The sequence below is a fragment of the Lissotriton helveticus genome, chromosome 11 (genome assembly GCF_964261635.1).
Source record: "Lissotriton helveticus chromosome 11, aLisHel1.1, whole genome shotgun sequence".
Lineage (NCBI taxonomy): Eukaryota > Metazoa > Chordata > Amphibia > Caudata > Salamandridae > Lissotriton > Lissotriton helveticus.
In genome coordinates, this window is record NC_136072.1 from 21,504,958 (window position 1) to 21,525,759 (window position 20,802).

Consider the following 20,802-nt stretch of genomic DNA (forward strand, 5'->3'; position numbering starts at 1 on the left):
TGTGGTTTCGGTGACACTTGTAACCCCCGGCGGTTGTTTCATTGAGGCCCTAATAACAATGCAGTGTCACGCTGCACCACAGGGCAGTGCCTGGGTGCCACTGCCACATTACAAAGTTTCACTTTAATGCCCCGCCTTTTGTCCCCTATAGTGGCATCCCTGGCATGCTGCTGCACTCTCACTGTCTTCCATTGTCACTGTGCGCCACTGTTGCCCCACTGGTATCTGCTACACTGACACACAACAGCCCTGTCGCGCTGTGTCACCTTGTAGAAACAGTAATGCCACGTGTCCTGGTGTCTACGTGGACCAGTGACTCCCCCTACCACAGTGTCACAGTGACTCCTTGTAGCACCGTGGTGTGTCATCTCTGTGCCACACAGTTGTTGCTACAGGCGGGGGTGTCAACGTGGTACCTTGACGTCCTGTGTGCGGTGTCATTGATGTGTCCATTCACACGCAGCATCCTTACACAGCGTCGCTGCCGTCGGTGTCCCGTCGTGCCACCTGTAGTGCTGCGCTGCCCTGCAGCACCGTGTCGCGGCATCACTCACTGACATGCCTCGTGACACGGTGCCGCTTTTACCCCATGTTGTGCTGTCTCTGCCATGTCGACCCCCACGGTGGTGTCTCTAGTGCGCCCTGTCGATCCACAGCGCAGTATCCCCGCCTTAGCAGTCACTGCACACCTGTGAGTCACTGCCGCGACATGTTGGTCCATGTGCAGTATCACTGTGGACCGGGCGTTCATGTCCTGATGTTATATGTCTTGTCGTACCACACTGAGGTGACGCTTCCACTCTACGTCCGTGTGTTACCATCATGCCTTACTGCCTGCCCAATGTGCGGTTTCAAGGCGCGCCCTGTCGCCTATGTCACGGAGTCACTGTCCTGCCTCCTCCCTGCGTGCTGGGGTCTTGTCTGTCATCCTTTGTCGTGATGTCCCTGTGATGCCTCTGCCCCCCCCCCCTGTCAATGTTCCCTCTACTGTGTTGTGTCTGTGGCCCCTTGTCCCGGGGTCACTGTGATGTATCTGCCCGCAACCCCCTCCACCCCCTCTCTTGGGTCATGTTGCCTCTATTGTCCCTGCATATCCCGATGCCATTGTCATACCGCTGCGTCCCATACTGCGATGCTGGTATCGCCAAAGGCTGTCACCAATTTTGTGGTTTCACTGTCGGGACTTGTCTGCCCATACCGCAGTGCTGCTTTTAGCCCGTGACAGTGCCTCATCAAGAGTTGTCGCCCCATGTGGCGCGATTACATTATCATTTCATGTTGTGATCATTTCATGTCTTGATGACATTGTCATTTCATGTCGCGGTGTCAATGATGCAGCGTGCTTGCCGTTTGCATTTCTCTATGGTTTGCTCTCTATCTGTCCTTCGTAACATCTCCCCCCTCCTTCCCCGCTTCAGTTCTTTCAGTCACTGCTCTTCCTTATCTCTCCAACTCAGCCCCATCTCCTATCCCCCGCCCCCGCTCTCAGGCGGCCCCCAAAGCCCACTCGGTGCAGCAGCTCACAACCATGCCGGTTTACCCCCGTAACAGGGAATTGAGATGCAATCAATAAAACTGGTATCGCAGAAAATTCAAAACAGTGGTCAGAAAATATGATCACAATAATTGATAAAGCCAAAACACTAAATTCTATTGAAAACTCAAACTGCAATCACAGGACCTGATGAAAAGCTAGAATATTAACCTCTTAAAGAAAAACTGCAACCTCGGCATGATGACAAAGCTAGAATACGAGCTGGTTGCAGAACACAAACAGCAACCACAGCAAATGATATATTCGCTACTTTAATCTGTGCAATGGCATACACTAAGCAAACATTATTGCAAACTAAAAAAAATGAATTTGTAATGTCAATCTGCTCTTAAAGCGTTTGATAATTAATTGTCATTAACAAACTAATAAAAAGCATTATCTAAAATAAATGTGATTAGCTCAATGACCCCGGGTAAAAGGTCAACAACGAATGGCCCATATTCACAGAAATACAAGGTGGTCCGGGACTTTCATAGTGAAATCTAAGAATCTGACAGGTATACTGCTGTGTACCAAATAGAGAGCTGGCCATTGTGTGTGACTTACAGACACCCAGTTACCTTACTTCCAATGTACTACAGTCTGCACGGCATGAGTTGTTATACCAGACTGCAGCCTGATGTGGGCTACATCCATCTGGTCTGGGACTGCTGAAGACTAATTACATTTTGGGTAGCTCGTATACCTTCACTTCTTGACCATATTGGGATCAAAACGCTCTATTCACCCAGGAAGTTTTTATTGGGACTAAACTCTATAGGAAAGAGCTAAAACATAATCTCCAGCGTTCTTTGCATTCAAAATGTTTGTAAGTGGTCGAATACAGAATGTGCTATTTTGAAGGATGTTCAGATGTGGCAAGACTGTCTTGAGTCTCCTGTAAGCGTTACTGATGGAGTTCTCCAACTGCACTGATTAACAAGCCGAGGTGCCGTGACAGCGGGAGGGGGGGCGGGAACGGGCACAAGGACAGCGGGAGGGGGGGAGGCGGGAACGGGCACAAGGACAGCGGAGTTTTGCAGAGTTTTTTTTTTTTTATATAGCGTGAACTAGACCCGAACCGAATCAGGTATCAGAGCGCTTTACATATTTTTCCAGTTACATTACATTTGACGTTTTTCCAGTTACTTTCATTTTAGGCACGGGGAGATTAAGTGATTTGCCCAGAATCACAGGAGGTTTTGGCGTGCGGGAGGGGGGCGGGAACAGGCACACGAACAGCGGGAGGGGGGGCGGGAACGGGCACACGCTGGTTCAAGACGGCACGGCGGAGCTTCTCAAGTAAGCTACTGCCCGGCCGCCATCTTCGGACAAATGTCCAAACCAAACCTTCCAAAAAAACACCGCCCACCGCTGCAATGACGTTTTAAAATGGGCGGAGAGGGAAAAAATGTATGGAACGCCCACGAATCGCCTCGGACAATGACGGACGCCTCTCTCTTCCAATGGCTAGCCTCCATTTATGGAGCTAGCCAATGGAACAGAGAGGCGGAACAAAGCTCCAGACTGCTTCTCAAAAGTTTTCGCCTGAGCGAACGCTGCTGCGCAGCGGACGCCAGGCGAAACCTAAAAAACAGCCTCAAATGTTCCTCAGCCAAGCCTTGAAGTAAGTCTTACACCACACACGGCTACTCACGGGTACTGCAAAGGAATCACACAAACCTCAACAGAGGTGGGGAATACAGCTAACATCACATAGGGAAAAATAGGAGGGGGGGTAAATCTTTTTGGTGTTAAAAAAATGACATTTCATATCTTTTTCTAGTTTATACACAGGAACATAACAGAAAACATAGCTAGAATTAGCAGGTGCCGCAAATACCAGCAAGGGTTAATTGTCATTCACCACAAAGGCTGTTGCCAGGGAGTGGGGGACTCACGGCCATGGCTTTACCTTATCGATCACTGGTGAACCTCACTAAATTAACCAGTCTCAAACCGACTGCCCACACAAGCCAAAGACCAGATGTTTGTTTCCACCAAATTGATGAATGCATCTGTTGCCTTGTTCCTCCTCTTGAGGAACAGTTAACTGTGCAGGAGAGTGGATATACAGGCAGAGGACCAACATCTTTGGAAAATGCTGTGACGTGGTATTTGCTAAATCATTGCTAGATAACCAGATGTGGACCCTGACACAGCTGCAATCTCGGAGCAGAAGTTCACTTCACACTTACAGCCGCCTCCCAGGCCATCCCTGCATGTCACAATACAGTCTGCGGCCTATTTACTGTCCACTTCATCTTTCCAGATAGTCAGTGGGGACACGTGGGCATTTCACAGGCAGCCAATCACCCTGCCTAAGAACGATGCACAGATGTATCACCAGCTGAGTGATCCAGTTTGTTCGCCCTTAGTTGGCTGGGTATGCTCAGACGTAAGTCCCTTGCTCACTTTGCCACTGGATTCAAGCAAGCCGGGCTGAAGACGGCTGTAATGCCAGAAACCGGTCCCAGGATACTTGTTTCCGGTCCAGGGAAGACCTGGCCTGGCAGTTCGGTCTGGACTGTTCCCATGAGGCACAGGGTCAGACTGATTTGCATATGGCCATGTCTGAACTGGGGTGGCAGAGTGGGCTAAAGAACGGTGATGGATTCAACCCAGATCTGTGACTGAGGATGAGTGTCTGAAAAGTTTCAGCGCTCCTCCCATCATCTCTTTGTGTTTGCTTTGATCCAGTTACCCGCCATGCCTCAGAAGTTGGCAGAAAGGCCACCTGAGGCACTGGATTTTTATGTCACCGCTCACGTCCCTCGGTTGACAGGTATCAGTGATTGTGCGCATGCGGCACTTCAGCCACCCCGCCACAAGGAACACCATTTTTGCAACTGACACCACTGACATTCCATCAATGCGAAACCTGTCTGCAATGGCTACTTATCGGATATGCACTGCCGATCCTGTGTACAACGCAACGGCTACAGTTACCAGATGTCTGCTCTTCCACATCAGTTGGCTGCATGTATCCTTAGGAAAGACATTACAAGCACAGTCACTCATAACTTCACCCATCGCAAAGTACAGCCATTAGACAAACATTGAGTGCATGCATGTACTGAAAGTCTGCAACATTCTCACAGTGACTGCAGTATTGCTTTGTTTCAGTGATCTGCTCATTCCCTTTCTCTCCCATCCATATGTCTTAATATATGAATTTTTCAACTTAGATCATTTGATTATTTTTTTTAAACATGTATTCTCAAGTGTTATATACGCTTCTCTTTCACTAATTCATTTCCTACTTATTCCAAATAATTGGAAGATTTCTCTACTTCTATAATTGAAGCGGAAAACTTCGCAGTGTATGTGCTATTTACTGCCAACCACTACAGATAATTTATTAAAATGTACTCTATTTTTCAGAATTGATGTGGGATTGTCCTGGTGTCATGTTTTCACTTGATTACTGTGTGTGTGCTGAATAAATAATGTACACCTTGCATCTAGTTTAAGCCTGACTGCTCTTGTGCAAGTTACTAGAGGGTTGAGCACAGGTTAATTTGGGGTTTCCTTGTGTTTCACTCTGACAAGAATTGTGTTTGGTACTTAAGAAGGGTTTGCCTCCCTCAACCAGTAATCCAATTTCTTCCAATTCTATTATATCAGCAAACATCAGAGTCAGTGTGAAACATGTCTTGGCCATGTTGGCATGGAAACACACACAAGTGGTTTATTGTCAAGTCATGTACATATAATGTACACTTATAAGTATGTGCTGTCACATGTCCAGCTAGTAGCCATGACGGCTGGCCCTGTTAGTCACCATCTGCTGACCTTTGATTCATGCCTATGTCCCTCTTTACATCATCTTGGCATATAAGTGTGGCAATGTTGTAATGTACCCACATTTATTTTTAAGTTCATAAAGTAGTGGACATGTGGACTCATCTTTTTTCATTTATCACCTTTACTTTTGAGTATCAGCCAAAGCAGGGAACAGTGGGTCCAGGGGTGTAAGAGAGGAAGACGTGGGCGTCATACAAATCCACCTAACATAACACACATGGGGCAAAAAAAGATACCACCACAAAAGATGAGAAGGGACAGCCTACAAGTATGGGCAGTGTGCCCACCCGGGGAGTCACATGTTCCTAAACAAAGAGACCCCTTTGGAAGCTATGGAGGCCACCGAGGGGGTTGTAGAGTGGACAGTAAATGACTGGACTGACAACCCAAGCGCTTCAGCGTAAAAGATGACATGTTATGGAAGAGCATATCTGAGGCCTATTCAATTACAGCGTATGTATTAAGTGTGTTGACTCAACATATCTGAACAAGAAGCATTAATGACAATGTTGCATACCCCCATTCCCAATGCATTGGCATCGCCTGTCAACTCCCGGCACATGGCTGTTTTCTACACTCCACTGAGGTAGACCATGGAATTCCTGCTAGTGATCTACAACAAAGGTAATTAAAGGTCTGCCTTCTCATCAATGGATTTTTTCTTCCTCTTGAGTGGGTTTGGCTGCACGCTGGAGGTTGGAGCTGGTGTGCGGCACCCTAAAAGTCACGCAGTCCAATGAGAAGGACACAGCCTAAGGTATGGGCTGCATTTCTGTGCCTGCGGCGTTAATGTTTTTTAAGGTGTGTGCCATTCAGGTCAGGTGATTGCTGTTCACCTAATTTAAATGGGGTAACGCACTTCGGGTTATATATGCCAGGCAAAAAAACGAAGGGCCTGATTTAGATCTCGGCGGATGGGTTACTTCGTCACAACGGTCACGAACGACCCGTCCGCTGAAATATAAATCACATAGGATATATTGGGATTTATATTTTTGTGGACCGGATATCCATCACCATTGTGATGGAGTAACCTGTCCACCAAGATCTGGCGGTGCAGTCACTCCTCCGTCGAAATATAAATCCCATAGGATATAATGCGATTTATATTTTGGCGGACAGGATATCCATTACCATTGTGACGGAATAACCCGCCCGCCGAGATCTAAACCAAGCCCCAAGTGGCTAACAGTGCCGACGCAGAGTGGGATCCAGCCGCATTCTGGATCCGACAACTCTTCTTGAGGCAAATCCTGGATCGGACCCAATTCGAACGAATGGATCCATTTGTATCCCAGGCATCTGTGCTAACACCAGGCCCTAGCAATGAAATCCGCACACATCACAGAGCGCGTTGCCATGGACTGCGCTGGAGATGCAAATCCCTCCCATTACAGACCATCAATTCTTTTTGTACAAGGTGGGTCCAGGCTGGGGACAGTTGGGAGCAAAGCTGGAGGCCGAGGTCTGGCAAATCAGACAAAGTAAGGAACAGTGACATATCGGTTCACGAGTCGCCTGAGATAAGCAGAGGTTTGAAAGTTTATCTAGACTTTCCTAAGATCAGTATCTGTGTAGGCCTATGCATGATTTGGAAAAATGTCAGGTATATCTATCTAAGGCCCTCATTGACAGAGACCCAATAATTTAGTGTTTTAGTGGGTAGGCCATGCCCATGCCCGGCACAACCTCTTCCATCTTTCAAAAAATCGGGAAAACATTTAAAAGAAAAACTAAAGCCTGAGTGTTCGTACCAGGCAGACCAGGGAGGAGAGGAGGAGAACCAGCAAGATCACCAGTAGGGTCAGGACCACCAGAATGATGAGGGGGATTAAGAGAACTGGGACAAGGAGGGCAAGTAGGACAAGGAGGGCTTGGGGACCAGGAGGGCAAGTGGGACCAGGAGGGCAAGAGGGACCAGAAGGGCAAGTGGGACCAGGAGGGCAAGAGGGACCAGGAGGGCAAGTGGGACCAGAAGGGCAAGTGGGACCAGGAGGGCAAGAGGGACCAGGAGGGCAAGTGGGACCAGGAGGGCTTGGACACCAGGAGGGCAAGTGGGACCAGGAGGGCAAGTGGGACCAGGAGGGCAAGAGGGACCAGGAGGGCAAGTGGGACCAGGAGGGCAAATGCGACCAGGAGGGCTTGGACACCAGGAGGGCAAGTGGGACCAGGAGGGCAAGTGGGACCAGGAGGGCAAGTGGGACCAGGAGGGCAAGAGGGACCAGGAGGGCAAGTGGGACCAGGAGGGCAAGTGCGACCAGGAGGGCTTGGACGCCAGGAGGGCACGTGGGACAAGGAGGGCTTGGGGACCAGGAGGGCAAGTGGGACCAGGAGGGCAAGTGGGACAAGGAGGGCTTGGGGACCAGGAGGGCAAGTGGGACCAGGAGGGCAAGAGGGACCAGAAGGGCAAGTGGGACCAGGAGGGCAAGAGGGACCAGGAGGGCAAGTGGGACCAGAAGGGCAAGTGGGACCAGGAGGGCAAGAGGGACCAGGAGGGCAAGTGGGACCAGGAGGGCTTGGACACCAGGAGGGCAAGTGGGACCAGGAGGGCTTGGACACCAGGAGGGCAAGTGGGACCAGGAGGGCAAGTGGGACCAGGAGGGCAAGAGGGACCAGGAGGGCAAGTGGGACCAGGAGGGCAAATGCGACCAGGAGGGCTTGGACACCAGGAGGGCAAGTGGGACCAGGAGGGCAAGTGGGACCAGGAGGGCAAGTGGGACCAGGAGGGCAAGAGGGACCAGGAGGGCAAGTGGGACCAGGAGGGCAAGTGCGACCAGGAGGGCTTGGACACCAGGAGGGCACGTGGGACAAGGAGGGCTTGGGGACCAGGAGGGCAAGTGGGACCAGGAGGGCAAGTGGGACAAGGAGGGCTTGGGGACCAGGAGGGCAAGTGGGACCAGGAGGGCAAGAGGGACCAGAAGGGCAAGTGGGACCAGGAGGGCAAGAGGGACCAGGAGGGCAAGTGGGACCAGAAGGGCAAGTGGGACCAGGAGGGCAAGAGGGACCAGGAGGGCAAGTGGGACCAGGAGGGCTTGGACACCAGGAGGGCAAGTGGGACCAGGAGGGCAAGTGGGACCAGGAGGGCAAGTGGGACCAGGAGGGCAAGAGGGACCAGGAGGGCAAGTGGGACCAGGAGGGCAAGTGGGACCAGGAGGGCAAGAGGGACCAGGAGGGCAAGTGGGACCAGGAGGGCAAGTGGGACCAGGAGGGCAAGAGGGACCAGGAGGGCAAGTGGGACCAGGAGGGCAAGTGGGACCAGGAGGGCACGTGGGACCAGGAGGGCAAGTGGGACCAGGAGGGCAAGAGGGATAACTCAGACAAGCAAGAAGAACAGGAGAAGGGTGGGAGGGGCCAGGACGAATATAACTCAGAGGACCAGGAGACGCATAAACAGGACCAGGCCTACGAGCGTCAGGAGCACAGCCTGAGAGAAGCAGGGTGTATAAAATGGTCCAAGACCAGGGCAAGGACCATAACCAGGAGGGTCCAGACCAGGAAGACAAAGAGGATCAAAGGGGTTAGGGCGGGGTCATGAGGATGAGGACCAGGTGCACCAAAACAGGAACACCAAATGAAAAAGACCAGACGGATAACAGCCAGATGTGCAGGGCAACATGGACCCAGACCAAAAGAATCAGGACCAAGGGGACAAACTGGACAGAAGCTGAGCCAGAGGCAGCGGGGCCAGAAGAAACTGGACCAAGAGCACCAGAACCTTAGGGAAGAGGAGTGAGGTTCCGTGGTTTTCGGGACTAGACTCCATTTTGTTTTACGTTGTTCGAGATGCCATTTTGTGTTGCCCTCACGTAGGCCGTGGAATTAAACGAACGAACAAAGTTGCATGGGCCTCGTTGTTCATGTACATATTAACGTGGGCCTTTTCGACTTGCGAGTGAACTGCAAGATGCTGACCCCTTTCACCTGAAACTGACCCTTCTACGAAACTAGTTTCGTTAGCTGATAGTAATCTGGGAATCCAATCAATGTTCAGGACATCGTTAGCGTTTACTTTCTTGCACATATCTTATCCTATTCTACATCTGAGTTGCTCTTTTCTTTATGTATTTTCATTACATGGGTAGTGCTTTCAATTATGGGTTTGTCCGGCTTTTGGTAATCAAATTTGGGACAGTCCTAATAATTAACTTGTGGGTTGGTACGATGTAAAGTGAGCTTCTTGGAATGTAATAATGTGTGTAAAATGTGCTTGATTCGTCAGAATTTGCCGCAGTGGGTGTGCATTTGTAATGGGCTGAAATTGTGAATATAAGGTGATGTCTTGCTCTACAAAAATTGAGCAGTTTCCTGAGTTGTACACCGTGTTGTATTGCTTGGTTCACTGTTACTAGCTGCAGCTAATAAATTTGATCTCTGACGCCACCTAGAAGTATTCCGTGTCTCTGTTTGCCAGGACAGGTGGACTCGAAGACTTTGGGCGTGTCCCTGACGCCGCTGGGTTCTAAGAAAACCCGGTTCTTCAGGAGGGCAGCACCAGACTTAGAGGAGCAAGGGGAGCTGAACCAGAACGAGGCCTGGCCAGGGTGAACCAAGAAGAGGGCTAGGGCTTCAAGGACTGGGGATCACAATGAACAGGATGCAGGGTTCATCGTAGTTTATTTTGTGTAAGATGCCCTGGTGGCTGGGAATCAGATAAAAGCATGTAAAGAAAGAGTGAGAAAGAGAGAGAGAGAGTTAGAACGAGGGAGGGAGAGAGAGAGAGAGAGAGAGAGAGAGATGAATAGAGCAAGAGAAAGACAGAGAGAAAGAGAGAGACAGGGAGAGAGAGAGAGAGAGAGAGGGAGAGGACAGGAGAGGAGAGGAGAAACGTACTGTAATTCAGTAATTCAGTGCCTTTGCTCATAAGACACCTGTAACAGGTGGAGAACATATCCATCGTACTGTGGAGGAGTAGCCCATCCGCGAAACCGTAAATCAGGCTGGAGGCTTTATATATGATTTTGGAAAACATGACAGTAGATAGTTTGTCCATTTTTGAAGATGGAGAGTGTTCTAAGTAAATAATCCAAGTTGTAGACCAGGTGGTAAGTTGCAAGTAGTTTCTTTATTAGTTTCATTTGTAGATGTAGGAGGATAAAAGTAGATGGTAAATAAGATAGAAGTATAGCCCCACAGGGGCAGTCTCCCTCTGCTCAGTCTCTCATCCTGAACTGACACTCCTTCCACCAGTCCACACACCCGCATTCCATGACATCATACAGCATTCTCCAGCCATGCAGACTGAACAGAAGAGAGAGCATTGATGTAAAGAAAGAAGGAAGGAATTAACCATTGCAACAGAGAGCAAGATAATTTCAGCGCTTGTGCGTGGCCAACAGTAGCACAGGCGAGGCTACCATAGCCATCTGGTGCCCACGCGAGTGGGGGAATTTATATTAACTGACTATGAAGAAAATTCCAGTTGGTTTTAGTTTAATATTTGAATTACTCATCAAACACTAAAGGTGACTTCTGGGATCCAATAAATATGGTGAAGTAGAAAGGGGTGGAGTCATGAGAGGCGGGGCCAATCAGAGTCAGTCAATGTATCTTGTTTTACAAACTCTGCCCTCAAGAAAGTGGTGGCAATGAAAAATGTGAAACTAAAGCTGTTCAGGTTTGGCTAATTGGTCACGAACCAACTTAATATGGACTAAAAAGGTACGTCTCTAAAGGAGCTTCTTGGCCTAAGAAGAGTAACTAAGAATTGCTCTTCAGAGGTGTGCCCTGTGTTGCCCATGGCGTGTTCTCAGACATTGGCCTTTGCCTCCTTTTAGTATTTGTTCTCCTTGTCCTTTAGCTCCTCATCCTGGTCATTCTCTTCCTTCTAGTCCTGCTTTCCTCCTTCGTCTGGTCCTCCTCCTCATCCTCTTGACTTTCCTCCTGGTGCCCCTCTCGTGGATCCTTGCCATCTCCCGGTGGTCCCAGTCCTTGCGGCCACCCGTATACTCCTGTTTCTCCTCTGGTCTTTGCTCCTATTCCTTCAGATTCTGATCCTCGTGCTGCTGATCCTGTTCCTTCTGGTCCAGGTTCTCCTAGTCCCAGCCCCCTTCTCCTGGTCCTCCTTCATCTGTTGCACATCCTCCTCCTTGTCCAGCTGGACCGCCTCCTCCTGGACTGCCTCCTGGTGCTCCTTCATCTATATCCCACCCTCCTCCTCGTGCTGTTGGACCGCCTCCTGGTCCTCCTCCATCTGTTGCCCATCCTCCTCCTCATCCTGCTGGACCGCCTCCTGGTCCTCCTTCATCTATAGCCCATCCTCCTCCTCATCCTACTGGACCGCCTCCTGCTCCTCCTTCATCTCTTGTCCATCCTCCTCCTCATCCTGCTGGACCGCCTCCTGGTCCTCTTCATCTATAGCCCATCCTCCTCCTCATCCTGCTTGATCGCCTCCTGGTCCCCCTTCATCTGTTGCCCATCCTCCTCCTCATCCTGCTGGACCGCCTCCTGGTCCTCTTGGTCCTCCTTCATCTATAGCCCATCCTCCTCCTCATCCTGCTGGACCGCCTCCTGGTGCTCCTTCATCTATAGCCCATCCTCCTCATCATCCTGCTGGACCGCCTCCTGGTCCTCTTCATCTATAGCCCATCCTCCTCCTCGTCCTGCTGGACCGCCTCCTGGTCCTCCTTCATCTATAGCCCATCCTCCTCTTCCGGCTGGACCGCCTTGAGGTTCCGTGACGATTTTACCCGTGTTTGTAACATTGTCGCAAATGCATAATTTTGGTATCAGTGAACCGCAAATGATCCATTTAGTATATCCTGGTGTTTTCGCTATGCTACGAGCAAGAGCACTCCTGTTACAAACACATTTCTGTTCTACCCGTGGCATCCATCTTAGAACAAGGAAGCCATTTTGTATTCCTTGCCCTCACATAGTCAATGGACACGCAATGACCTCTTTTCATTTAAGGACACGTAGGCTTTAGCCGGCAATTCACCTTGCTAGTGACACGTGCACCTTAGGCCAGCAACGCTGTGGCAGCATGACTCGGCAAGAGCTGCCTCCCCAGCCTGAGGCCAGTCCTGCTATACTGGTTCTCGTGTTCGTTGGTCTGATCATGATTAGGCGGCCGAAGCTGGTAACCGTGCCCATTTACGACCCACAAACATCTCTTATCCTACTTTTCTATCTTCTGCACCTGGCTCTGCTCCTTTCCTTCTGGGCCTTTATTAGGGGGAGGTAACGAAATTTACGATGAGGCGGTCCGGGTCTTGAATGGAAAGTTGACATGGGATTATGATGGAATAGTGGGAACCCCTCGTTCGTAATGTTTTGACATCAGATATTGTTGACGATTCCTGTGCAACGCCAAATATTTATTGTTTAAGATACAAAGGTTTTGGAATGTGCTAACATGTAAAGAAATTTGCCTGAAGCCCAATATTCAGTATATAAGGAGCAACCCTCTTTGTACAAATTGAACAGGCTCCTAGATACTGCCCATGTGTAGTTTCTGTGACTTCTGTGTCCCTGCAGTAATAAACCTTTGGTCTTTGACGCCACCATCGAGAAGCCCGTGTTTCTGTTTGTTTGTGCACCGAGGCAGGTTGAACTCCGGGGTCTTCGGGTGTTATCCCTGACACCTCTGGACGGAACCAAAAAGTCCAGAACTCCAATTGGCGCCCAACGTGGGGCGACGTCATTCGGTACCGGTCCAAAAGCCTGAAGAGTTCAAGAAGCTTCGTGTGAAGATTTCAGAGGGAGGCGCCCCACTTCATCGATCCCGGCATATCGCAAAAGTGGCCCGACGTTCTCTTCCACGAGGGTTCCCGTTCAGACGGCTGCAGTGGTTCGTTGCCTTGACCGTCGCCCTGTCTTGGACCCGAGGTGCAGTCCTTAGTACGGCGAGACGTGACGGGTTTCTCCTTGGTGACGTCTTCAGTGCCTCAGTTAAGTATTAAGTGGTTGATAGTTGGTTACTTCGTAAGGGTTGCTCCTGTTTGGATAATCCTTTTAGTTTTTGGTTTGGTTCGGTTTCATAAGATTATCGCTGGTTATTCTGGTTACGATAATCATTCAGTTCAGTTCGGGTATCGATACGTTTGTCTGTTCTGGTAGGCCTAAGTTCTTGGTTCAAGTGCGCACCTTTCTTTTAATTTGTGTTTCGTCTGTTTTGTGTTCCGGGTTATAAAATGGTAAGTCGGAAAAATTGTATGTTGTCTTGTTTTAGTTACAACAGGGATTCCCAGTTGGAGGACTCGTGTTCGGTTCCTCCGATTGGAACTCCCCTTTATGATCTATATTGCAAATTTGGTGTGGGCCCTATCTCTTATAACGAGGTATGGATCCACTACACAGAGAAAGATGGTGTCCTTAGTTGGCCACTGCATGGTAGTTTCGAACCTCAAGTTCTTGATAATTTAGAAACGAAATTATTCAAGAAGAAAGCCCGGCCGGCAATGTTTGATTCTTTCCGTTATTGGCGAAAAGAATCTAAACAGAGAGAAATTAAAAAGTTGAAGAAAGAACAGAAAGAGCAAGAGTTGACTTTAGAACAGTCTGCTAAACAGCTACAACTCAACGAGTCTGAGAAAGCGATGGAGGTGGCCAATAGAGAGCATAATTTAGCAATAGACAAGTGCTATCCTGCTTTGCCATCAAGTACAGCTAAGATAGTAGAGGACCCTGAAAAGGATCCCCTGTTGTCTTACTTGTTACGATCACCCCCACCGTATGCACAGGGTGCTACGGCTCCACCTATACCGAATGTTCAATTACCGGTTACTGGACAACCTGGTGTTCCCGCTCCTCTGAATCAAGTTCCTGTACCTCCTGTGGTCACTATTAATGTTCCTTCGGCACCCCCTCTTTCAGGGTTGCCGGCTTCTTTACCTATACCTGTATCGCTCACACCTGCTAGTTCACAAGCTGTTTTGCCCGCTACTCCTACTGTTCCTAATCTATCTGTTCCAACTGCTACTCTATTTACTGCTTCTGCTAATATTATGACTCCACTTTCTGTTCGTCGAAGAATCACTGATTCTGTCTCTAACATTCTATCTCCCTTCTATAAAACTCTGATTAAGACTCCTACCTCTGACTCTGTGCAGAGACGTAGTCAGCTTCCCAGTACTGAAGAAAGAGGGATATTAGATTCCACTGCTCTTAGATGGATTTCGAAAGTTGGAAGATATAATGTACAAGATGTATTAGATACATTTATGCAATGGAACGAACCGACACAACGATATGTGTTTGATGAAATGTGCTTCCTTCTACGTGAGGAATTAGAAGAGGATGACCCTGAATCAAATCTAGAAGAATTAATTAATGTTCAGAAAGAGTTTGCTGCAGGTATGATAGTTGGACAAAATATAAAAGAAGCGATGGAACTGGTTTTAAGTTATAGGAATGACCCATCCCTTCGTTCTCCGAGGGAGTCAGAGAAACGTAGTACGAAACAAAATCGTCAATATCCAATGAGAGAGGTTCCACCAATTTGGCGTGAAGCTGTGCAAGCTAATGTAAACCTTGGTATTGCAGCCGCTCCGGTCCAATTCCAGAGAGTATGGATACATATTCCATGGAAGCGAGCTGAAGTATTAGCAGTGAAACAGGCCTTGCCAGATCCGCGTAAAAATCCTGCAGGGTACTACAAAGAGTTGGCTCAGACAGTTGACGCTTGTGTATTAAATCTAGCTGACATAGATCTGCTATTTGGTAATGTAGTACCGCAACCAATTTGGGCTAAAATTCGTAAAGAGAATCATCCAGTTGCCCTAGGTGGTGATTGGGCAGCTATAATTGCAGCGGATGGTCAACAAATAGGTGGTTCTAAACCTGAACCCTTAATTGCTAATTTGCCTGGTAGAATAATCGATTTAATGAAAACCCTAATTCCAGCATTACGCGTTAACTGGGACAAATTGTCCGCGTGCAAACAGAAGAAAGACGAAAGCGTCTCCGACTTTTTCACAAGATTCGAGGAGACTTTTGTGGATCATAGTGGTCAGGATATGAGCACGGAAGGAGGCCAGAGATTATTTGTTGATAAATTTGTGCACAATCTGTTGCCAGAACTTAGTGGTAAATTAAAAAATTCTGAAAGTGCGTGGGCTGTCTCTACGACTGCGCAAATACTTGCTACTGCCCAGTACTATGAAAATAGGGACAAAGAGGAGAAAGAAAAATCAGATAAAAAGACGAAAGAGTTAAAAACTAAAGTTCTTTTACAGCAAGCATATCCGCCTCGCACCAATCAGACCAATACACAGCAAGGGTCATATCAAAGAACGGAGTATAATTCTCAGAGGCCACAGTACCAATGGAATCAGTGTGCTTATTGCAAAATGGAAGGCCATTATAAGACTGAGTGTCCGGTACGGGCACAAAATAATACTGCGGCAGCTCAGAGAGGTCGTGGTGGTTATATGGAGAATTCTAGAGGTCGAGGAAGAGGTGCTATGCCTCCACAGACAAGTGATCGCCCTTCTAATTATTTCGACCAACGAAATGGACAATCTGCCCAACAGAATAGGTCTCAACAATATCATGTTGAAGATTACTATGAAGCTAGTGAGGAAGTTCAGCCAAGGGAGTACTAGGACAGCCATGGACAAAGAGAGGGAGTAGTATCAGTTCCAGTAGATCAGAGTGGGCCTTATGTCGCAGTAACAACATCAGGTATAGTCGAACCGTTTCTGTTGGATACTGGTGCAGCAAAAAGTTCTATCATACATGCGAAACTCCCTGGCGCACCTTTGTCTGGCTCAACAAACGTTTCAGTAGGTTTTTCAGGCGCCCCTGTTCACAACCCTGTTTCTGGTCCTTTGTCTATTTCTGTTGGACCCCGACAATTGAAAGCACCCCTGATTTTGACGACAGGTTGTAATGAAAATCTGCTTGGTTTAGACTTATTAAAACGCCTATATGCGACATTGTACTGTTCTCCAGAAGGAGTACAGCTTACGTTGGGTAAAAGAATCATCTCTCCAATGTACTTGTCGATGGATGCACTCCCACCAGAGCTGCGTTCACTCCCTGATACTCTTTGGGCGGCTGGTCCTAATGATGTAGGTATTTTAGAAATTCCACCATATGTAGTAACTTTGAAAGCGAATGTAAAATTTCCACGAATTCCACAATACAGAATTTCTACTGAAGGTGAGCGTGCGCTCCTACTGATAGTACAAGATCTGATCAAGAAAGGCGTTATAGAAGAAACTAGAGGTAATGTCTGTAATAGTCCTGTACTGCCCATTCTGAAACGAACTGACCCAACAAAACCTCCAGTATATAGATTTGTAATTGATCTTAGAGAGGTTAATAAAATTGTGATTCCACAGTTTCCTGTGGTTCCAGACATTACTGCATTGTTAACGTTAATTCCTGCTACAGCGGCATGGTTTTCAGTTATCGACTTGAAAAATGCCTTTTTCAGCATTCCGATAGCTGAGGAAAGCAGAGATATCTTCGGTTTCTCTCTAGGAGGACGAAGCTTCAGGTTTAAACGCGCTCCACAAGGTTATTGTGAAAGCCCATCCATTTACAGTCAAGCATTAAAAAGCCAGTTAGACTCATTTGTACTTCCTCCTGGTTCTGCTTTAATACAATATGTCGATGATCTTCTAGTGGCTGTCGATGACAAGGAAACTTGCAAAACAGCTACAATTTCTTTATTGCATCATTTGTCAAATTTGAATCACAAGGTGTCACCTTCAAAAATGCAATACTGTTGCCAAGAAGTGACCTACCTAGGTCATCTCTTGTCAAAGGAGGGAAGGAAGTTGACCCCAGAGAGAATAAAAGCAATTACACAGATGAATGTTCCTAGCACGCAGAGAGAAGTACGTGCCTTTTTAGGTATTACCTCATATTGTAGGCAATGGATCCCAAATTTTTCTCTTTTGGCAAAACCGTTGGTAGCTTTGACTGGGAAAAATGTTCCGAGTCCAGTGCCATGGTCTGCCGAATGTCAGGAGAGTTTTTCTGAGTTACGAAATGCACTGTGTTCAGCTCCTGTATTGGGTACACCCGATTACAGTAAACCATTCACGCTCTATGTCCATGAGAGAGAAGGTTGTGCGTTGAGTGTTTTGACACAGAAATTTGGTGATAAACAACGCCCTTGTGCGTATTTTTCATCAACATTAGATCCAGTAGCTAGAGCGTTGCCTAGTTGCTTGAGAGCTACAGCCGCAGCTGCAGCCTCCATTCGACAATCTGCTGGTTTGGTAATGAACAACATGCTAGTAGTTATGGTTCCTCATGCTGTGGATACACTCATGAACCGAACCAAGACGCAGCACCTTACCAGTGCTAGATTATCAGGTTACGAACTGACATTGCTAGCAAGTCATATTCAGATCAAAAGATGCAATGTATTGAATCCAGCAACATTGTTGCCGACTAGCCAAGAGTCGAGTGATTCCGAACCACACGACTGTTGTTTCAGAACTGAGGAAGAAACAAAAGGACGAATTGATTTAAAAGATACTCCATTATCAGATCCAGATGGCATGTTGTATGTTGACGGGTCTTGCTTCAAATTGGAGAATGGTGATGTAACTGCTGCCTATGCAGTAACGACTTTGAGTACGATTGTGGAGACTGCGAGAGTGAGTCAGAATTCTGCCCAGGCTGCAGAATTGATCGCGCTGACAAGAGCGTGCGTTTTAGCTAAGGGAAAGAGAGTGAATGTGTTCACAGATAGTCAGTACGCGTTCGGCGTGGCCCATAGTTTTGGCCGTTTGTGGAAAGAGAGAGGTTTCATTACGTCCCATGGGACTAAGATTCAACATGGCCAGCTAGTTAATGACTTGTTGGAATCTCTAACCTTGCCGACTGAAGTTGCGATTGTGAAATGCAGTGCTCATAAAGCAATCACGGATGATGTTGGTCGTGGGAATGCTTTTGCTGATGAGACTGCAAAACAGACAGCTAGAAATATGATGAGTAGAATGTATGTTGCAACGTCTGCAAGATGGATTTCTGAGTCTGGAATGTGTGAGGACACAGTGGAAAGCGTGAAAGAAATTCAGAAAGAGGCGAATGAGGAGGAAAAGCGTGCATGGAAAGAGAGCACGGGTAAATTGGACTCGAGTGGGTGTTGGATTGACTTGTCGGAACAACAGCGTTGGATGTTGCCTGATGCGTATGTGCTTGCAGTAGTAACGATGGCACATGGAGCAGCGCACATCAGTTCTAAAGGGATTTGTAAGATGTTGGCTCCAGTTTGGAAGAATGATGGGATTAGTAAGTGTGCAGAGAGAGTGGTGAGAAATTGTATGGTATGCTTGATGCATAATCCTGGCAAGGGAATCCCCACACCTGCAGGTCACTTCGCTCCTCCTTCCTGCCCCTTTGAAGTGATCCAGCTAGACTTCATTCACATGGATCGTTGTAATAATCTAAAGTACGTCCTAGTGGTAGTTTGTGCGTTCTCCAGATGGATCGAAGCATACCCACTGAAGGACAATACTGCTTTGTCCACTGCCAAGATCCTTCTTAAAGAATACTTCCCCAGATTCGGAATGCCACGGATTGTATGGTCAGATAACGGAAGTGAGTTCGTAGGGAAAGTTATGCAGAGTGTGTGTGCCGGTCTAGGGATTAGACAAAAGTTTCACAGTGCGAATCATCCCCAGTCCGCGGGTTTAGTTGAGGGTTACAATGGTACCCTTAAACTGAAACTTGCTAAGATACAAGCATCCACGGGTTTGCCCTGGCCAGATGCACTGCCTTTGGCTTTGTTATCAACAAGAGCAACTGTACATTCTAGAGTAGGGCTTAGTCCATATGAAATAATTTTTGGTCGTCCTGCAAATGTTTGGGGGGTACCTAGACCGAAAGAATTTAAGCAGCTGGAATACCCAATGTTAATTGATTATCTTTTCGACTTGACTGCTAAATTGAGCCTTATTCACCAACAGGTTTTCGATGCATTGCCAAAGCCACCGGAGAGTCCAGGTCATCAGCTGAAACCTGGGGATCAAGTAGTCATTAGAAATTTTGCAAGAACGAAAAATCTTCAGCCCAGATTCGTTGGCCCTTTCCAAGTCCTATTGGCGACGAGAACTGCTATTCGAGTGGCCGGACGGAAGAATTGGATCCACACGACACATGTCAAACGTGTGCCTCTGCCACTCCCTTACAACAACTGGGTAAAGAAAGGAATCAGTGCCTCTGAAGCAGAACAAATACCCAGGTTCATCCTTTTCAGTGATGCAGAACTGATCACTGATACATCAAACTCTGACTCTCCTCCTGAAACTGCTCTTTTGAACCCTGAACATTTGCCATCTGCACCAAAAGAACATTTGTCATCTGCAAACGCGAACATTGCAGCGTCGGCTGAAAATATATTGTTTCCAGATCAGACAGCTCCTGCAAAACTGAGATACAACTTGCGACCTCGCAATATGGACAAATAAAGCAGGAAACTGCCTATTTTCAGATTTGAATTTTCTATACATTGCCTCCAGCCAGGAAGTTTGCTATTATTTTGTTGTTTTAAATTTTGCCTTGCCGTCTGGGTAGCCGTAGGGTCGTGGCTGTGTGCCTAGTTGAATCTGCGGGGGTTAGACATAAGGTCGATCTTTCTGTTAGTTCTGGGAACTCCCAGGGCTGATAGAGGCATTTTCATCTACGTACACATCATCAGTGGTCACGAGCGGATTGTAGAAGATGGAGCTTCCTGAGCTGCAACGAAAGAATGTAATTTATGTTCGCAGAAATAGACTGTACCGAATACTTCACAGCAAATGCTTTCTAATGCAATGTGCAGTTACATTTTTAATTGTTTTGATAACGTTGGTGGGTGGAATCATCTTTGGTGTGCATTTGATTTTTATGCCGCTAACTACAGTACCTCCCCTTGATCCTACTACTTCTACGGTTTCTTCTATGCATTCTTTTCACTCGTTTCCTGAACACGAACAAGCTCGACGCTCTGAATTTATTAACAATACATTTGTACAGCTCTTGCATCAACACCAACTGGTAGTTAATACTACAGACTGCTGGGTGTGTGGCTTGATACCTCACACTATGGATAAAGGCATTCCCTATCTAGTCTTGCCTTTTAGCTATAATGGATCATTTCAGGCCTTTCAGACCATTTTTTCCTATGCCCTTGAGACCTATCCTCCGCGTCCACCACGGTCCACTAAATACAACTCAGCCAACAAAGCTTTAGTCCAGGGAATAATTGACATGATTAAAGACGTCAATAATACTCCATCTTACCCTAGAGATGAATTACGGGTGTATTTGAGTTGGAACTCTACCGAGTATCGCCTTAGTTTGGGAGAAAGCAAGCGTAAAAGCTCCACTTCAGTCTGGGTCGTGCCTCACCGAGGTCAGGTCTGTTTGCAAGGAAATGGGAGAAATCTGAGAGCTCAGCTAGGGAGGAGTGAGTGCGTTGAGACTTACGTATTTCCGTCTAACTCCTCCCCTGCCTTCCTTACTGCTAGGGGTACTTACTTCATCTGTCAAGACAGAGCGTATACATGGCTGCCTGC